This window comes from Zingiber officinale, chromosome 9B (genome assembly GCF_018446385.1).
Source record: "Zingiber officinale cultivar Zhangliang chromosome 9B, Zo_v1.1, whole genome shotgun sequence".
In the NCBI taxonomy this organism is placed as follows: domain Eukaryota; kingdom Viridiplantae; phylum Streptophyta; class Magnoliopsida; order Zingiberales; family Zingiberaceae; genus Zingiber; species Zingiber officinale.
Genome location: NC_056003.1, coordinates 44,824,591 through 44,837,300, shown reverse-complemented (window position 1 = coordinate 44,837,300; position 12,710 = coordinate 44,824,591).

Here is a 12,710-nt window from a genome sequence, read left to right as displayed (position 1 = left end):
ATCTACATATTTAATAGCCTCTTTCTAGACATATATGTACACTATTTAATCAAATTGACCCATATGACTATTAAAAGGAGGATGCTCATAAATTGCTTTCTCCCCTTCACTTGTAAATCATCCTCAAGAACATCTTCAAAAATAGTAAACACTCTTTACTTATTAATCTCTCTTAGCAACTTTACTAGCATAAGTTATGTAAGTGTCGCATGGGTGAATGGTGCTAAAATCAAGCTGTGACAGTTCGGTATCAAAGCCAAAGTTTTTACCATTTAGCATCTAAGTATTGTACTTAGAAGCAATAATGTCAGACATTGAGGCCTTGAGAATTCAATGTCATACACTAGAGGAACCATACACACAAGGTAGATGCCGCAAGGCCAAGACAACAAATGTGGATGCGCTATTGAAGCATGGGTTGCACCTTGGAGCAAGCTATCCCCAAGGTGCAACCCACCATAGAGATAATTAGTGTTGATAGCTTGGAGGAAGATATCCTTGAGGTAAAGTCCACTTTGGAGATCTCACTAACCATTTAGATGGGGTAGAGACAGAATGTGGTAAGTTAGGTGATGCCACTAAGAAGGTCATCCTCGATCAAAAGAATGTTTACCATGTGGAGCTACAAGCCATCACTCAAGAGCTTGTTAGACTCAAGGCCTTCGAAGAGTGGGAATTGTCAAACTTATGGGTAAAAATGGAAGCACAACATATGAGGGTCATAGGCACACCTATAGGACTATATCGGAGTGTGCAAGTACTAGGAACCTCAACTCTATCCTAATGCCTACAATACTCATCTACAAGGGTGGCGCTCGTGATACTAAAGAGGTTGATACAACCTCGAGAGATTTTTTTTTGACTTCAAGGGCATACAAGGTGACACTTCGAGGATCAATGGAGCATCTATCTACTTACAAGATGTTGCACAAATATGGTGACATTATAAGTTTAGTGACAAGAATAAGGGTCTTCACTCAATAAACAGTTAGAAGGACTTCAAGAGGGAACTTAAGAAGTAGTTCAGGTTAACCAACATCGAGAATGAGGCATTTGGTCGCTCATGGCAACTGAAGCAAACTAGCAGGAGGGACTATATCAGAAGTTCTCCTCGTTGTTATTAGAGATCAACGTCGTGTCTGATAAAGATTGTCTCTTCTACTTTATGGACAGATTGAAGGTTGGGTTACAAAGGTTGGGGAGAGATGAGCCGACATAAGCACTGTAAGTCCAACAATGGTAACAAGATGGACAGACATAAGACAAGTCCAATACACCAAAACCTAAAAAGCATTGCCTCATTTGTGACGGTCCACAATGAATGAGGGATTGTCCGAAGTGCAAGACCCTCAATGTCAAGATAAGCCAACATGAAGACTTTCGACTTCATGACAAAGGGTCTCAAGTTGACATGGGATCACTACAAATATTGCTCTCAAGGCTAAAATCATAACTTCTTTGACCAAGAAGGGTCATATGTTTGTAAATGCAACTATTGGTGACAAAAAAAGGTCTTAGCCATGCTAGATAATGCAGCGGATAATTATCAAATCCGTTGATTCGCGCATGAGTATCGAAAGCAACCTTAATAACTGTTGAATCCATTGATTTACGTATGAATACCGGAAGTGATCTTCTAAACCTGTTGATTCGTACACGAATACTAGGAAATAGGTATCCAAAAACTACATAGAGCTTTGGGGAAAAGAAGAATGGCGTAGCCGAAATATTATTGATCAAAGACCCCTTTTACAACTAAATAGGATATTTATATAGACTCCAACCCTAAATATGCAAAGAAAAGAAATAACAACAGAAAAGAAAATTTCTAAATACAAAATATTCTAAATGAACTCAAAAATTTAAAAATATAAAAGACAGAAATTAACAAAATACCCTAATACCAAACTCGATAAAAATAATAAAATAGATTAAAAATATTTTTATGTTTCTGCATCATTCTTTCCAGGATGAAGAAAATTTGCCCTTGAATTGTTTCTGCACTATCATGTCTCAGGGAATCAAAAAGTGGCATGAGACCAAGAATTGCCACGGACCTGTTGGGCTCTCTTTTCTTTCATTTGGAACTTTCTAATATGCAGCAACAAGTGGTCGTAATCCACACTCAACAAACTTGTCAATAACAACATGGGCCCTTTGCTCTATCTCAAACTTATTGTGTGCAAGATTCAAAAGTTGTTCTGGTGCACCTTTGCTAACTTGATATGTGTTCCCCTTAGTATCAAATAAGTTAGAGCAATTCCCTTGTTAGTAAGTTTAAATGACAGTAAATGAATCTCTTGAATACCAACCCGTGCCTCTATCGAATCAGCAAGCATCCCAACAATAGCATCAGCTTCCATTGACATCTCCTTGATCAGATTCACTACTTCAATCACACGTCCTAATCGACCAAGCAGATCAATCATGCATGAATAATGCTCAATTCTTAGTTCCACTAATATTAAATTTTGAGAGATGTCCTAAGGCAATCGTCTTACGATTTTTTACTAAATATAGATTCACTATTTAAGTGCACATTATATGTTTGAATAGTTTTAAACTCATTTACTGAATATCCATAATATAATTCATAGCATGAGAGAATTTGTGATTAGATCCCAACTTGTGATTATTTTTACATGTGCAATTATGAATAAATTGAAATTTCCCTAGTCGTCGAGTTGATACATTCGGACATCATAAATTCTGTAAGACTAGCACGGGTTATACTCTTTGGTTCGGCGAAGTAGCTGTTTCTCACTGGCTGGAGACATTGGGATGTCAAGAGTTAAACGTAGATGCTAGTTATGAGTTCATTGGAGTGACATGCTGTAAAACTTCATATGATTCTCTATATATAGAAGCTCGAGTGCAAGTTTTCCTTTGACTTGAGGTATACAAGTCATCTTAGTCATGGAGACTTATACTTTGACATCTTAAGCAAGCATCTCATCGAGGTGTGGACCCAGGATAATTGGGTAAAAGTCGAAGTGTCCGAAAGTGTTTGGATAGCTCATAGAGGATTTATCACTCCTTGCGAAGAGACGTATACCCTATGACCACTCGTTAGGATTATTGCTCAAAGTCTTTTGCCAAAGCATCACATGATTAAGAGAACGGGACTATTGTACACTTGAACAAGTATTTGAATTCACAGAACGAGAAAGTATTACTTGGGCTAGATGTGACGTAGTCAGTCTAGTGGGGACAGACACATAGATCATATTCTGAACCAAGTGGGTATAAAACAAGTGAAAGGAATGAGACACGACTCACTGTAGCTGCTAAAGGGTTTAGAATTAGTTCTGAAATCAACTGTGATTTTTCAGCTAATTGGGGATCATGATGTACTATTAGGTGTCACTCATAATCGTTCCATAATTAAGCAATTAATTATGGACGACCAAGATGAACCGGGAACCTATTGGGCCACACACACTATGTGTCTCTAAAAGACGTAAAACAAGTTAAAGAATAGGATTCTTAGATCAGAAGATAAATGTTTGGTTAGACTATACATAAAACAAATATGGAAATATTTGTCGAAATGGAGATGCATGGGCCACATTTCTTATGGAAGAGTTGGACCCTATGTGGTTAACTAATGAACTAAATTGAATTAGTCATAAACCAACTTGATTTAGTTGTGAACTAAACCAAAAGGTTAATGGGTTAATTTGTAGTTAAGGAATAATGGGTTAGATTTGAGCTTACTAATCCAACTCATTAATGAGAACTATATATTGATATGATTAGGAGAGAATTAGACACACAATTCATTATTTTGATTGATTGGGTTTTCAGAAACCTAATCCTCCTCTCCTCCTCTCTCTCTCTCCTGCCGCCAATAAGAGGAATCCCTTCCTCTTATTGTCGTGACCACCACAAGGAAGGAATTCCTTCTTTGTTTGCTTCTTCTTCCTCTTGATCCCTCTCCTCCGCTTTTGGTTAGTAACTTTCGAAGAAAAGACTTGTACTCAAGAAGTTGTCTTGAAGAGCTTGGCGTGGATACAAATAGAGACGAGGTTCGACAATGTCGTTACGATTGATGCCATTCTTGCTACAGCCAAAAATAATTATTATTCATTTTCGTTTCATGATCTTATCCAGTGTGATTGTATCCTGCATGCGTGTGGTGTGTGTTGTAATTAATTAGATTTATTTAGATTTTAGTCTTCCGCTGTGCATATTTATGAAACGTGTTTTAGCACACACTTCATCGGGCATATCCCAACAACTAAATGGTTAGAACTCATGGACTGGAAAATTTCTTGAGTGAACATGACCAAGGAAAAGAATGTCGTTCCGTGTCGGGTGACACGGACGATTTTTACCGTTCCGATGTCCGGCCGAAATTAGCACCAGACGAGCTATAATTTCGACGCGTGATACGCGCGCATCCGTGACAACACGCACGATCGATTAATCGAGCGACAGAAGGAATCGAATTGATTCATTCTGTCGTGCGATCGATTATAGAAGGAATTGATTCCTTCTTTAATCGATCGTGTGACAGAAGGAATCGATTATATTCCTTCTGTCGCGATTAATCGATCATTGTAAAAAAATCTATAAAAAGGCACCAGAGAGCGATCGATCAACAGGCGAGGCAAGTAGCGGCGAGGCGAGACGAGCAACGACGAGATGAGGCAACAGCGCCGAGGCGAGCAGCATCGAGGTGGCAGCAAGGGCGACAACCACTCCGAAGGTATGATTTCCCCTATTCGTCGGCGTCCCCGTCTCGGATACATCATAGGCGGCGCTAGAGGAGTCGCTGGACGCCTCCGACAGCACCGGAATCATCATCGGATGCCTCCGGCAACACCGAAGGCATCCCGTTACTCCTTCGGCACCGCCGAACCTCACGATCTGTCACTGCCCGTTGCTGTTGTGTGCATGCCCTAGTTTTTAAAAAATAAATTAAATTTTTAGATTTAATTAATTTAAACAATTCCCAAAGAGGTGTCCAATAAAATATATAAAAAATATAATTAAAATTAAAATTAAAATTTTAACTAATATTCTAAAAAATTATTTTTTAATGTATTAAATTGTATTTAAACATTTTTAAAAAATTATAATAAATATGATTTATATTTTAATAATATTTTTATTATTTTAAATTTTATTTAAAAATTCAAAAAATTATAAAAATTCAAATAAAAAAATATAAAAATTCATATATATATTCTAATATATTTTTTATTTTAAATTTCATTTAAAATATTCTATAAAAATTTTAAAAATTCTAAAAAATCTAATAAATTAAATTTATATTCTGATATTTTTATTGTTTTATATTTTTATAAATAATTAATTAATTAATTATTTTATATAATTCTTATATATAAAGTAACACTTTTATGTTAATTTATATATTTATTATAGATAATATTTTTTTATTTTAGAATTAATTTGAAATTTGAATTCATGAATATTAACATATTTAACTTTTATACTTTTATGATTCTTGCTTCCTGAACATATAAATATATATTTTTGTCGAAAAATATTTTGCCATATATATTTTTGTCTTAGAATGTCTTTACTTGATATGTTTAGGAAATATTATATATCCTTTATTTTAGAAGTTTTGTATGATGTCAAGTTTATGATTCCTAATAAAACACTTATAATCTTGCACAATTTTGATCATTCTAAATTAAGAAAGATGAAATAATATTTTTAGGAGATTGTTTCAAATTTCAAGAAATTGTTCTTTATAGTTTATATACTTAATTTGTAAATTTATAATGATAAATACATTCTTGACATTATAAAATAATGACCATTGCCTGGAAATGTGTATTATTCTTAATTTTTATATAATGCATAGGTAATGCCACCAAAACAAAAATCTTATGATCCAGTTTGGAGACACGCACATCGATTAGAAAATTGATTCTATTGGCAATGTTTGTATTGCGATATGAATGGGCGCGACGGTGGGGTCACATGCCTAAAACAACATTTTGCTGATGGATGTCCGGATACTTCTAATTGTCCAAAAGTTTATCAAGAAGTTCGTCGTGCAATGAAAGAGAAACTTGATGACAAAAAGACATTAAAGTATAAACAACAACGACAACGTGAACTTATTGATAGCCAAAGCTCTAAAGAACCAATCTATGATGAAATGGAAGGTTGTGGTGAAGTTCTAAATGACAAATACTTTTTAGCAATTCTAGTGTCTCTCGAACTCAATATAACTATGAGCAAAATATGCGACATATAAGTGGCTCTGGTGCTAATGGATGTGGCTCAACTAGCAACATTAGGAAGGAGTGCAAGTGTTCGTATTACTTCAACACAAGGTGATATTGGCCATTTTTTTCTTCTAAACGAAGACGTGCAGTTGATATTGCTGACATTGATCCACTAGCATTCCCAGACCAAGCTAGCCAACAGACTAGGATTGATGATGTATATTCAAAAGAGAAGAAGAAATCAATCGGTAAAAGTATTACTAAATTTTTTCATTTTAATCATATTCCCCCTAAAACTCCGCCCATAACGACCGGTCATGGTCGGTCCTAAGTCCGAATAAAGGAGGAGGGTTGCGTTAGGTTGTCATCCAGCGTCAAACTATGACAAATATTCAATGAATAGATCCATTAAACTATTGTGCTAATACTAGGTTGCTCCCCAGAAAGAACGCATTGCAAGATTCGACTGTAACGTCTCGGCAAGAACCGCTACATCTCCAGAACTCAAGTGTAGTGCTAAATATGCAAGAGTTCGCGTTACAGGGTCCGATTGTAACGTTTCAGCAAGGACCGCTATATCTCCATGAGAACTTGGGTGTAGTGTTAAATAGACAAGAGTTCTCACACCATAGATTGGATAAGAACAAATATGATAGGAAAACTAATAATCTAAGATTTAAAAATGGAACATAGGAACTCTCACTGGTAAATCAATGAAGGTAGTACATATGATGATTAGGAGAAGAATTAGTATTTTGTGTGTACAAGAGACAAAATGGACAGGCGAGAAGGCAAAGATGATAAAGAACTCGGGTTTTAAGTTATGGTACACTGGAAAGAGTAAAGCAAGAAATGGAGTGGGTATTATTGTAGATAATTTGTTAAAGGATGAAGTTGTAAGAGTAGTTAGAAAAGGGGATAGAATTATAGCCCTTAACATAATAGTGACGAAAGAAACTATAAACATAATTAGCATATATGCACCATAGGTAGGATTAGATGAAGCTACCAAATTAAGGTTTTGGGAGGACTTAGATGAAATATTACAAAATATTCCACCAAATGAAATGATTTTAATAGGAGGTGATCTAAATGGGCATGTCGAAGTGAAAAATGAGGAATATGAGAGAGTACATGAGAGTTATGAGTTTGGAACGAGGAATGAGGAAGGGAAAACTATATTAGATGTTGCGATACCATATGACCTTATATTAGCTAATACGTTTTTTAAGAAAAGAGACGAACACTTAGTCACATTTAAAAATGAGAATAATAAATCGTAAATTGACTTTCTTATGGTTAGGAAGTAGGATAGAAAGATTTGTAAATATTACAAAGTCATCCCTGTAGAAAGCTTAACTACCCAACATAGGGTAGTATTGTTGGATATAAGCCTAAAACATAGTATCAATAGAAAGAAAATATATACAATTCCTAGAATTAAGTGGTGGAAGTTAAAGGATGAGAAGCAAAATATGTTTAAGAAAGTAGAAGTACAAGCATTAGATGAAATATACAATGACTCTAATGCAACATGGGATAAGCATTAGGTGAAATACTCGGTGAGTCAAAGGGACATGCACCACTAAGTAAAGAATCTTGATGGTGGAATGAGAAAGTACAAGAGAAAGTGAAGAAAAAACGAATAGCTTATAAGGAATTATATATTTGTAAGAACGAGGGAAACTTAAAAAAATATACAATAGCCAAGAAAGAAGCTAAGAAAGTAGTGAGTGAAGGAAAAAATGAAACTTTTGAACGGTTATATCAAAAATTGGATACAAAAGAAGAGGAAAGAGATATTTATAGAATAACTAAGTGAGAAAAAGGAAAACAAAAGATCTTAGCCAAATAAAATGTATTAAAGATGAATGTAATAGGGTATTAATAAACGATGGAGAAATAAAAGAGTGGTGGAAGAGGTATTTTCATCAACTTTTTAATGAAGGTTTAGGTGACCAACTTAACTTAGGTAATTTAAGTAGGTTAAATGAGCATAGAAATTTTAATTTTTATCGTAGAATTCAAACTTCAGAAGTAAAACAAACTTTAAATGAGATGCACAATGGAAAAGTCGTTGGACTAGATGATATACCGATAGAGGTATAGAAATGCTTAGGAAAACAAGGTATTGAATGACTTAAAAAATTATTTAACATGATATTGAAAACGAAAAAAATGTCTGATCAATGGAGGATAAGTACTCTAGTTCCCTTATATAAGAACAAGGGAGACGTACAAAATTGTGCAAACTATAGGGATATTAAACTAATGAGTCATACTATAAAACTTTGGGAAAAAGTAATAGAAAAAATAGTAATGAAGGAGACCACAGTGACAGAAAATCAATTTGGGTTCATGACTGGAAGGTCGACAATAGAAGCTATATATCTTCTTAGACAATTAATTGAAAAATATCGGAAGCAAAAACAAGATCTACACATGGTATTCATTGACTTAGAAAAAGCTTATGATAGAGTCCCAAGAGAAATTATATGGAGAATTTTAGAAAAGAGAGATGTTAGAGTAACATATATTGAACTAATTAAGAATATGTACGAGGATGTAACGACCAGAGTAAAAACTTCAGGCGGAGTAACTGGAGTATTTCCAATAAAGATAGGGTTACATCAAGGATCAACTCTAAGTCCCTGTCTTTTTGCACTAATTATGGACGAACTCACTGCGCACATTCAAGACATAGTACCGTGGTGCATGTTATTTGCAGATGATATTATTTTGGTAAATGAAACCCGTGAAGGAGTAAATGCTAAACTAGAATCTTGGAGGGAAACACTAGAAGGGAAAGACTTTAAGTTTAGTAGATTAAAAACAGAATATATGAAATTTAAGTTTAGCAATATTAGAAGTAATGAAATAATTGTTAAGATAGGAGAGGATGAGTTGCCCGGAATAGAGAGATTTAAATATTTAGGATCATTTTTGTAAAATGATGGAGGGATTGAGAGAGATGTCTTACATAAAATACAAGCAGGATGGGTGAAATGGAGGGGAGCGTCGAGTGTTTTATGTGACCGTAAAGTACCTCTTAAACTTAAAAGTAAGTTCTATAAAATCGCAGTTAGACCTGCTATGTTATATGGAGCTGAATGTTGGGCTATGACTCAAGCACATGAGCAGAAGATGAACGTTAGGATGTTAAGGTGGATGTGTGGACATACGAGGATGGACAAAATAAGAAATAAGAGCATTAGAGAGAAAGTCGGAGTTGCATCTATTGAGAAAAAACTCCGAGAGACACGTTTAAGATGGTACGGACATGTACTTAGACGATCAATAAATGCTCCAGTTAGGCGATGTGAAACTATGATAAACATACATATCAAACGAGGAAGAGGAAGACAAAAAAGACTTGGTTAGCAATAATAAAACAAGATAAAATTTATTTAAATATAGATGATGATATTATAGGAGATAGAGCTCAATGGCGTAAAAGGATTCATACAGCCGACCCCACCTAGTGGGAAAAGGCTTGGTTGTTGTTGTGTTGTTAATCATATTCCCCTTAATGCAGCAAAAAACACATACTACCATAACATAATGTCCAACATCCAAAAATCTTGTCTGGTATTCAACCTCCAACTGCATATGAAATTGCCGGTCTATATTTAGATGAACAAGTGGAGGAGATCAAGACTTGGATCCTATCATGCAAGAAGCAATGGAGCTTATATGGGGTTACGTTGATTTGTGATGGCTGGACAGGATCTACACAGATGAGCATTATCAACTTTCTACTATACTGCAATAGAAGGGTGATATTTCATAAATCTATTGATGCAACTACAGACTATCATGATGCACCCTACATATATCGTTTGATGGATAGTGTAGTTCACGAGATAAGTGCAGAACATATAGTGTAGGTGATTACAGATAATGGTATCAACTTTAAAAGGGTTGGAGAGTTATTGGAGTAAAAGTATCAAACATTATTTTGGACACCATGTACAATGCACTGTATCGATTTGATGATAGCAGATATCGATAAGCTCGATGTAGTGTTCGAAATTCGAACTTATTTAATTAAGAATATTTATTGGATTAAATTGCAATTCATATTTATTTAATTAAGAGGATTTATTGGATTAATTACAATTTAATTAGATTTTGAGTTTATTTTATCAAGAATATTTATTGGGTTAATTGTAATTAATTAGAATTTATATTAATAATTTATTAATTTAAATAAATGGATTTAGTTAAGATTTAATTATGAATTTATTTATCAATTATATTAAGGAGATAGTAGAATATGGATATATATAAAATTTATAAAAACTTATGAATTTTATTATAGGTTATTCATCTAACTAATATGGAAATAAAATAAGATATTTAAGGTGTAATTACAAAGAATAAATAGAATTAAATAGGTAAAACTATATATGGAATTAGATAAACAATGGAAATTAGTTTCTATGTAAACTTGATATTTAGTTTTATAAAAAAAAATGAATGATAAATCACGAATTTTTTAATATGTAGATAGATATGGAAATTTTATAATGGAAATATGTTTCTATTTAAACTAGATATTAAGTTTTATAAAAAAAATAAATGATTAAGACTTTTTTTTATAACTCACGAATTTTACCGATAGATAAATATGGAAATTTTATAAACCATGGAAATAGGTTTTTATTTAAACTTGATGTTAAGTTTTATGAAAATAAAATAAATAACTTAGTAATGTTTTTATATGTTACGAATTTTTAATGATAGATATGGAAATAGAAATTTTAGACAAAGTCCTAAGTCCCCTCTCAATTTAAACCTTACCTTCAAAAGCCCTCTCTTGGTGTTGATTGTCGTCGGCCCTAGGGAGATCTCCTCACCCTTTTATTTCTCCACCAGTGCTAGGATTTTCAAGGAAGACAAGAAATGGGTGGCTAAGTACTTAAGGCATGTTCTCAACCATGTTATTGTTTTAGTTTAGCTTCTATAACCTTGTATGGGTTCAGATTTTAAAACTTGTAAGTTCAGTTTGTTTTCATGCTAATGATATTATGTTTTGACCTTTATAAATTGTGTATGTTCTCAACCATGTTATTGTTTTAGTTTAGCTTCTATAACCTTGTATGGGTTCGGATTTTAAAGCTTGTAAGTTCGGTTTGTTTTCATGCTAATGATATTATGTTTTTAACCTTTATAAATTGTGCATGTTCTCAACCATGCTATTGTTTTAGTTTAGCTTCTATAACCTTGTATGGGTTTGGATTTTAAAGCTTGTAAGTTCGGTTTGTTTTCATGCTAATGATATTATGTTTTTAACCTTTATAAATTGTGCATGTTCTCAACCATGTTATTGTTTTAGTTTAGTTTCTATGTCTTGTGTAGTTTCGGATTTTATAGCTTGTAAGGTTAACTTGTTTTCCTTGCTATGATACCATGTTTCAGACCATATGAATTGTGCATGTTCTTCTCATATTATGTTTTATTTTAGTTCCCTAAATTCATGGATGTTTAGATACCTAGAAGTTTGATTTTAAATGGCGTTAGGAGGTCATGAAATCTTCATGTTTTGATAATTGTTCCATACCATATTATGGGATCATGCACTTTTTAAACCCCTCATGTTGCACTTTTCTACGTTTTAAATCCCTCATCATGCACATATTAATATCAAAGGATTAATGTTTCTAGTTCGCCTTTTTCAATAAGTTGTGTTTTTAGCATGTATGTTTTAATAATCATGTATGCATTAATTATGTTTTGATGGCCATGTATGTTAAGGAATATGGAGTTATTGCTTGCAAATATGCATGATATAAAAGATGGGTTATAAGTTGTGGTTTTTTTTGTTTGAGAATGTATGCCATGTTTCAATGATCATGTACGTATGGATTATATTTATAATCATCATGCATGCTATAGGGATTATGAGAATGTTATATGCATGTTGAATGAAAAATGTTTTTTTTAAAAGGGGGTTTTATAGGTTATGGACAATCATGTTGCATGCATGCCTATGTAGGGATTATGATTATGGTTATATATATGTTGATATTTATGCCTATGTAGGGACCATGATTATGGTTATGTACATGCTTATGTTCATGCTTATATAGGTATCATGTTCATGTTCATGAAAATTTTTATGTTAATGTTCATACTTATGAAGTGGTCAAGCTTATGTTAAGTGGATATTTTTTTGGTTATGTCCATTTTAACCATCCTATTCAAGTTTATGCATGTATTTATGTTCCATGCTTGAGTAGGCTTATGATGATTCATGTTCCTCATTCATGATATCTTTACATGCTATATGCACTTATAAATTTAGTTTAGTTAGGCTTATGCTTCTTCTTATCATCATGATAACTTTAATTGCTCCTAAAATGAACCTACTTGCGTTTATGCACATGTACATGTTTGTATTCATGCCTATACAGTGATCAAGATTATATTTATGTTTACGCTTATGTCTATGCTTATGAGATAATTGTGGTTATCCTATTTATGTTATCCTATTTATTT